This window comes from Panthera onca, chromosome F2, assembly GCF_046562875.1.
Source record: "Panthera onca isolate mPanOnc1 chromosome F2, mPanOnc1 haplotype 2, whole genome shotgun sequence".
Taxonomy (NCBI): domain Eukaryota; kingdom Metazoa; phylum Chordata; class Mammalia; order Carnivora; family Felidae; genus Panthera; species Panthera onca.
Genome location: NC_138356.1, coordinates 63,758,860 through 63,766,299, shown reverse-complemented (window position 1 = coordinate 63,766,299; position 7,440 = coordinate 63,758,860). Strand labels below are relative to the sequence as shown.

The window sequence follows — 7,440 nt, the reverse complement described above, 5'->3', positions numbered from 1 at the left end:
TATTACCGAGGGAAGTTTTGTTTTATTTATTTATTTATTTATTTATTTATTTATTTATTTATTTATTATCTATCTATCTATCTATTTTAATTAAGCTCCTTACCCAACATGGGGCTTGAACTCGAGAACCTGAGATTGACAGTCAGAAGATCTACCGACTGAACCAGCCAGGGGCCCACAAGAAGGTATTTCTTTCAAGGCTTCCACTTCAGATGGCGAGGTTTCATTTTTTTTTTTAAGCTCAGTTTTTAGTTGTGAGTCACTGATGGGGTTCAGGCAGGATAGGCTGCCCTAAAATATGTCACTTTGGCATACTGATTATTTTGAATTAAAGTTAACTTAAGATGGTGCTAGAAGGACACTCTGACCCTCCTTTGTCTCCTGGAAAGCAGGAAATAAATCTCCCTTGTGAAAGGTACCCTTCCTGTATCAGGAGGTAGAGAGACACCCTAACCACCAGAGATAGGGAGTTCAGGGCCAAGAATGCTGTATAAATAAACTTATCACTTCTTCACTAATTTACTACCCCAAGCCCAAACTTTGTCATGTCAATTCTTCACACATTTACTGTTTTCTTGTCTAACAGGTAAAAAAAAAAAAAAAAAAAAAAAAAAAAAAGCTGCCTGCTTTGGTCACTTCTGTGAGTCTCATATTTCTATGAGCTGAAATATTATGAATTAAGTTTGTTTTTCTCCTGTTAATCTGTCTTGCATCGATTTAATTATTAGACGAGCCAAAGAACCTAGAAGAGAAGAAAGGAAAACGTTCCCCTCCCTGCATCACACTCTCCCTGGGTAATCTCATTTATAGGCACTCTTATAATCACCATATATGTACGTATGTTTAAAAGTTTTATCTTTCAGCTCCTGGCCAGACCTTTATTCAAGATCCAAGTTCTAAATCCAACTTCAAGGCATGTCCTCCCTGTATATCCTCACAGGATCTCAATCACCACAAATCAAAACCAGTGCTGGTATATTCCCCCCCCCCCCACGCCCCCGCCCCCGCCCAATTTGTCCCGCCCCTTCCTGCAATGTGTTGTAAATGAGAGGAAATGCAGTTGCACACACAAGAACCTAGAGTTCATCCTCGATGCTTTCCTCTCTTCTTACTCCTCAGGTTTAATCAAGTAGCTACCACTGTCCATTGTATCCCAAAAATTATTCTCAAACCCAGCCACCTTTATGACTCACATGGGCTCTTAGAGACCAGAAAAAAAAAGACGGGGTTGGGGAGAGAGGGAGAAACATTAAGTAATCATACAAAGAAATGTAAAATTGCAACTTACTGAAAATCTAGAAATGAAAAAAATTTTAAAAATTAAAAAAAAATCTCGAAATGAGACACACCTGCTGCCATGAGTGTATATATTAGAGAGGCTTCACCTGATCAGGGAGGCCAGAGAAAGATTTCTGAGACATGATTATTGACCTAGGCAAGGGACCCAATACCATACCCACTGCCTACATGTGGCTACTTATGTTTAAATTAACTAAAATCAAATGAAATTTTAATTTTCATTTCTCATTCGCACCATCCATATCTCAAGCACTCAAAAGCCACACACACGTAGCTCGTGGCTACCAAATTGGATTGTGCAAATGTAGAACATTTTCAACATCTCAGAAAGTTCTGCCAGGCAGGCCTCAGCGAGAGAACGAACGGGTGTTAACCAGGCAAAGAAAGAAGGGAAGAACACACCAGGCAAGCAGACCCCCAAATGGGAGAAGGCATCCTGGAGAGAGTAAAGACCTTGCAGAGAGCCAGTGGGTCCGATGCTCCCAGGAGGCATCAGAGAAGGAAAGGAAAAGCAGCAGCAGAGGAAGCAGGATAGGATATATCTTCTAAAGGCTGGAGGGGGAAAAAAAACAAACAAAATCAATTCAATGAAAGATAGTGAAAGAAAATAAGAAGCAACAGAAAAGACTCAGTAAGTAGAGAGAGAAAAGAGGGAAAAAAAAAATATGGTAGAGATGAAGTTAAATATATTAGATCTAAATTTGGATCCCGTGTACCAGAGACTGTGTTGTTAATCTGCTCCAGGAAAGATACTGCATTCATTCAGCACAGCGGATGCAGGGGCCAGACCAGTGAGCCAAATGGGCAGATGAGGGAACCATTCATGCACCCTTAAGCCTTTGAAGGTCACATTCATTTCTGTCATATTCCCAGGTGTGTGGTGCATTTTTTTTTTTTAATTCTGTGGTGCTAATTTTAATTTCTGTCGCAGTTTCAGGGCTTCTATTTAGCTTTTTCGGGAGTAATTCTGACTCCATGAGTGAAGGAGCTAATTTGAGAAGCTGCGACTAAATAGATCATTAAAAATCCGAATGACATTTGGAAAACAGTGAAAAGGTCTTCGATGTCTGGTTGCCTGCTATGTATGAATTATCGCTCACCTCTGAAAATATTCATCATATTTATCATAAAGTCTTGGGAATTTTGTTCAATTACCTCTGCTTCCTTTGGTCTTAACTCTTCCCTGATGACTTTTTATATCTCTTTATGTTGTTGGTCGTATACAAATGGTGATTCTTTTTTTATTCTTTTTTTTTTTAATTTTACTTATTTTTATACATGATGACTCTGGTTTGTCTCTCTTCAGTTTTGTATTTGAGAATCTGTGTCCACCATTTCTTTACCCTCTGTTTTGCATGGAAGGAGTAAGAGTGTACTTGAGTAGGGAGTTCTGCTGGTACTTTGTCTTCTGGCGGCCTGGCTCCCCACTCCCGGAATTCATTAGCCACAGGGCATCTCTCTGCCCTTCTGTGACCATTTCCCACACTGCGTCAGCCCATGGGCCGGGCTGCTGCTAGCTCAGCACGGCTGGACACGAGGGAGCTTTGCTAATCCATCACCTTGACACATGCCCCAGAGCCACCTCTCACTTCTTGTCTCTAAGCTTGATGCTGTCCTGAGCCTTTATCCACTTTACTCAGACTCATTGGTAACTTTTTACCCCACTGTTTCCATTTTCCATTTTCTGTCTATCTAATGAAAATCCTTTTTTAAACTTTTTGAGAGTAAGACATCATGCTCTTTTGCTAAGTATTCTATGTGTATTTCTTGCGAAAAAGGACATTCTGTTATATAACCACAGTATAATTATCAAAAGCAGGAAATTTAACATTGCTTAAAAAAAAAAAAAAAAAAAAAACTCTCTTCAGGGTGCCTGGGTGGCTCAGTTGGTTAAGTGTCTGACTCTTGGTTTTGGCTCAGGTCATGATCTCATGGTTCGTACGTTAGAGCCCCAGTGACAGTGCACAGCCTGCTTGGGATTCTCCCTCTCTCTCTCTCTCTCTCTCTCTCCCACTCTCTCTGCCCCTACCCCACTCCCTCTCTCTCAAAATAAATAAATAAACACTTTTTTAAAAAGAGTTAAAAAAAAAAACCTCTTGGATATAATAATGAAATCATAATCCCTATTTATGGATTCCATAATGAATTTCCATAATTAATGAAATCATAATCCATAGTCAGATTTCATTAATTGTCTCAACAATATATTTTATAGCAGTAATTTTTCTTAGTCCCGGATCTAACCTAGGATTACACATTGTATTTAATTATCATGTCTCTTCCCTATAATCTGAAAGAGTTCCTTGGTTCTTGTCCTTCATGACCTTGCAGTTTTTGATGTATCAGCCAGTTTTTTTACAGAACATCCCTCAACTTGAGTTGCCTGAGGTTTTCCCTGTGTTTATATTCGGGTCATGCATTGTTGACAGGATTAATTCAGTATATCATATCAGAAGATACAAGATGCTCGTCTCAGTATTGGTCATGTTAGCCTTGATCACTTAATTGAGGTAATATGTTCTGTTGATTTGCACACTGGCCCCCTGACATGGCGGGCAAGGAGAGACCAGAGAAAGAGGCACACCACTCCAGGTTGGTAGATGGCACTTTTAATAAGGAAGGGAACTTTCTTTTTTTTTTTTTTTTAATTTTAATGTTTATTTTTGAGAGAGAGAGAGAGAGAGACAGACAGAGCGTGAGCTGGGAAGGGGCAGAGGGAGACACAGAATCCGAAGCAGGCTCCAGGCCCTGAGCTGTCAGCACAGAGCCTGACACGGGGCTTGAACTCACAAACTGTGAGATCATGACCTGAGCCGAAGTTGGATGCTTAACTGACTGAGCCACCCAGGCGCCCCAATGAAGGAAACTTTGTTATGAGGGTTGCCTTGGGCAGCAGCAAGAGGAGGAAATATCTGCCCCCCGCATGCCAAAACCTTAAAAGTTTATTTTGCAGAGGCCTCAACAGGGTTCAGTCACATATACCATCCAGATGGTTTCTTTTCTTTCTTTTCTCCTTCTTCTTCTACTTCTTCTTTTGACATTTATTCATTTTTGAGAGACAGAGTGCAAGCAGGGGAGGGGAAGAGAGAGGGGGAGACACAGAATCTGAAGCAGGCTCCAGGCTCTGAGCTGTCAGCACAGAGTGGGGGCTCAAACTAACAAACACGACATCATGACATCATGACCCGGACCTGAGCTTGAAGTCAGACGGTTAATGAAGTCAGACGCTTAACGGACTGAGCCACCCAGTCCCCTGAGGCACCCCTCATCCAGATGGTTTCAACACCTTACTGTCTCCAGGCTACATTCTCAGAACAACTCCCATAGTGGGGATGGGGTGGGGGGGGGGCATTTACATTCCAAGGACAAGGGAGAGGTGAGGAGGCTCCAATCCAGCTTGAGGGTCAAATGAGGGTCGTGTCATCTCAGTGACTTCCTCCAACACACTCCAAGTTTTTAAAAAGTTACTATTTTTTCTTTTGTAATTAACAATTTTTAGATAGATACATTGCAACTATGTAAATATCCTGTTCCCCCATCAAATTGTCACCCACACTTTAGTTTTAGTAAATGATCTTTTAAAAATCTACATCTGATCATGATACTCCCCTACTTCAAATAATCCACACCTTTTAGGGAACGAACACCTTCCCCATCACCCAAGCCACGCTTCTGACAGTCTTTCTCAACTTCTCCCCCTTTCTCACTCTCCACATTGTCAAGAAGGTCCATCCATCCTACTTTCTGAATATTTGTTATTTCTCCTTCCATTTCTCCTCATGCCATAGAATCAGGTCCATTAGTTCTGACCTTGTCTATTTAAATTTTCTGCCTGCTCTCATTGGGTTAAGCCTGGGTTCCTGAACTGTCCCCCAAACTGCTACCTGAAAGATCTTTCTAAAGTCAAATTTCTGATACTGATGTTTTCATGTATATATTAGAAAATCATGTAGATATGAGAAAATCCAACTAATAGGTTTCAGAAATATAGAACAGAAAATGTGGAGGCATGGAGAGGGGATATTGTCAAGGAAATCATATAAGAAAATTTCCTGGAAATGAAGAATATGAATTCTTCCTTCTTCCTTCCTTCCTTCTTACACTGAGAGGGCCTAGCACAGGTCTGGAGAAAACTAGGTAGAAGCCACGTGTGCCAGCTCACCATTGCTGAATATGAGTCCCATGTCTCCAGATACACTGATTTTTTAAAAGAAGAAGAGGGGTGACTGGGTGGCTCACTTGGTTAAGCGTCTGATTTCAGCTCAGGACATGATCTTGTGGTCTAGGAGTTCAAGCCCCGCGTCGGGCTCTGTGCTGACAGCTCAGAGCCTGGAGCCTGCTTCGGATTCTGTGTCTCCCTCTCTCTCTGCCCCTCCCCCACCTGTGCTCTGTCTCTGTCTCTCAAAAATAAATTTAAAAAATTTAATTAAAAAAAAAGAAGAAAAATCACAGTGTTAATGGAAACTCTCCTAATTTTTAAATTATGGCTAAAATAAAAAAAAATACATGCATAACACTCAGAAACATGAAAGTAAGGAAGCACAGGGGCATTCACAGGTTAGTCTATAGTATATACGAAAAGCACTTGGGAGTGTGGAATCTGGAAGAGCAAGGTGGACCCAGCATGAAAAGTCTTGAAAGCCAGCAGAAGTATGAGCTTTATTCTCAAGGGGGAGGGAGATGTTGATGATTGGTGAACAGAGGGTAAGGCTGTTAGAGAACTTAATGTTTTGAAAATTAACTGGCTATGGTATAGAGATAGATGGGCAATGGGAAGGGGGATGGAAGGTAGAAACCTGGGCCTGAGGAGGCCACAGTAATAGGAAATGACCAAGGTCATGGTTATAAAACATTTTAAGTTTTTTGAATGCCTGGAAGCCACCATGCTCTTCATGAAATTAAAATAATAATAATAATAAAACAAGGAAGAGAGGAAACAAAAACAAAAAGTATTCATATGTAATTCTTATGTGAACTATGATTTACTAAATACAATTCCTATTTCACACTATGAAAATAATATATGAACACTATAATCAAGAGAACAGGGGCACCTGGGTGTGGCTCAGTTAGTTAAGCATCCAACTCTTGATTTTGGCTGAGGCCATGATCAGTTTGTGAGTTCAAGCCCCACAGTGTGGATCAAGCCTGCTTGGGATTCTCTCTCTCCCAATCTCTCTGCTCCTCCCCTGTTCTTGCTCTCTAAATAAATAAATAAATAAATAAAAGTACGGTGTCTATGAAAGCAGTATCAATTTTACTATGGTTGGTTCTTTTGAAGTTTAACTGTTCACTTACCTGTGAAAAGAGTTTTTCTTTTTTCTTTGTTACCAGGTGAATGAACAAGCTTCAAACAGTTAAGAAAAATGTGTAGAAAAGAATTTTTTTTACTTTACAAAAATGTATCTAACATGTTTTAAAAATATGAATTAATAAAAACTATCATTCTGTTTTAAGAGAGGAACTGAGGCCCACCTTCCTGCCAGAATAGCAAAATCGGATATCATGTATTAATCAATAATAAAACTAATGACTTACATACAAATAATAATTTGCTATAAGCAATAACTAATAAATAACATTAACAAAAGGCTGCCATTTATTAAATACCACCTGCTTGTCATACATGTTAGAATGTAGGTATTATTGGGGCGCCTGGGTGGCTCAGTCGGTTGAGCGCCGACTTCGGCTCAGGTCACGATCTTGCGGTCCGTGAGTTCGAGCCCCGCATCGGGCCCCTGTGCTGACAGCTCAGAGCCCGGAGCCTGTTTCAGATTCTGTGTCTCCCTCTCTCTGACCCTCCCCCATTCATGCTCTGTCTCTCTCTGTCTCAAAATTAAATAAACGTTAAAAAAAAAAAAGAATGTAGGTATTATTATCTTCTTTTTACAGATAAGGAAGTTGGAATGAGAGAAATTAAATGAACTGCTCTAGGTCAAAAGCTAGTGGGAACTGGGTTGAGATTTCACGCGAGGCTGGTCTGATATAAATATCAGCATTCTTCTTACACTAAGCTGCTTCCAGTTAATAGAGCACCTGCAATGGTTGATTCTCTTCCAATTCATACATCTCATCAGGCAACCGTCTTCATACCCAGCATTTTTCTCCACCATAGTCCTTACACGTTCAGGTGTATTAAAA

At 40.4% G+C, this 7,440-nt stretch overlaps 1 long non-coding RNA gene across 1 annotated transcript; it reads right to left on the bottom strand.

Annotated features, from left to right (window-relative positions):
- Positions 1 to 3,974: 3,974 nt before the first annotated feature.
- On the bottom strand, positions 3,975 to 7,161 carry LOC144615036 (uncharacterized). The gene is made up of 2 exons (XR_013553373.2): positions 6,598 to 7,161; positions 3,975 to 6,501 (listed from the first exon to the last, which is right to left on the bottom strand). It is a non-coding gene; the product is annotated as an uncharacterized LOC144615036 (long non-coding RNA).
- Positions 7,162 to 7,440: the final 279 nt, after the last annotated feature.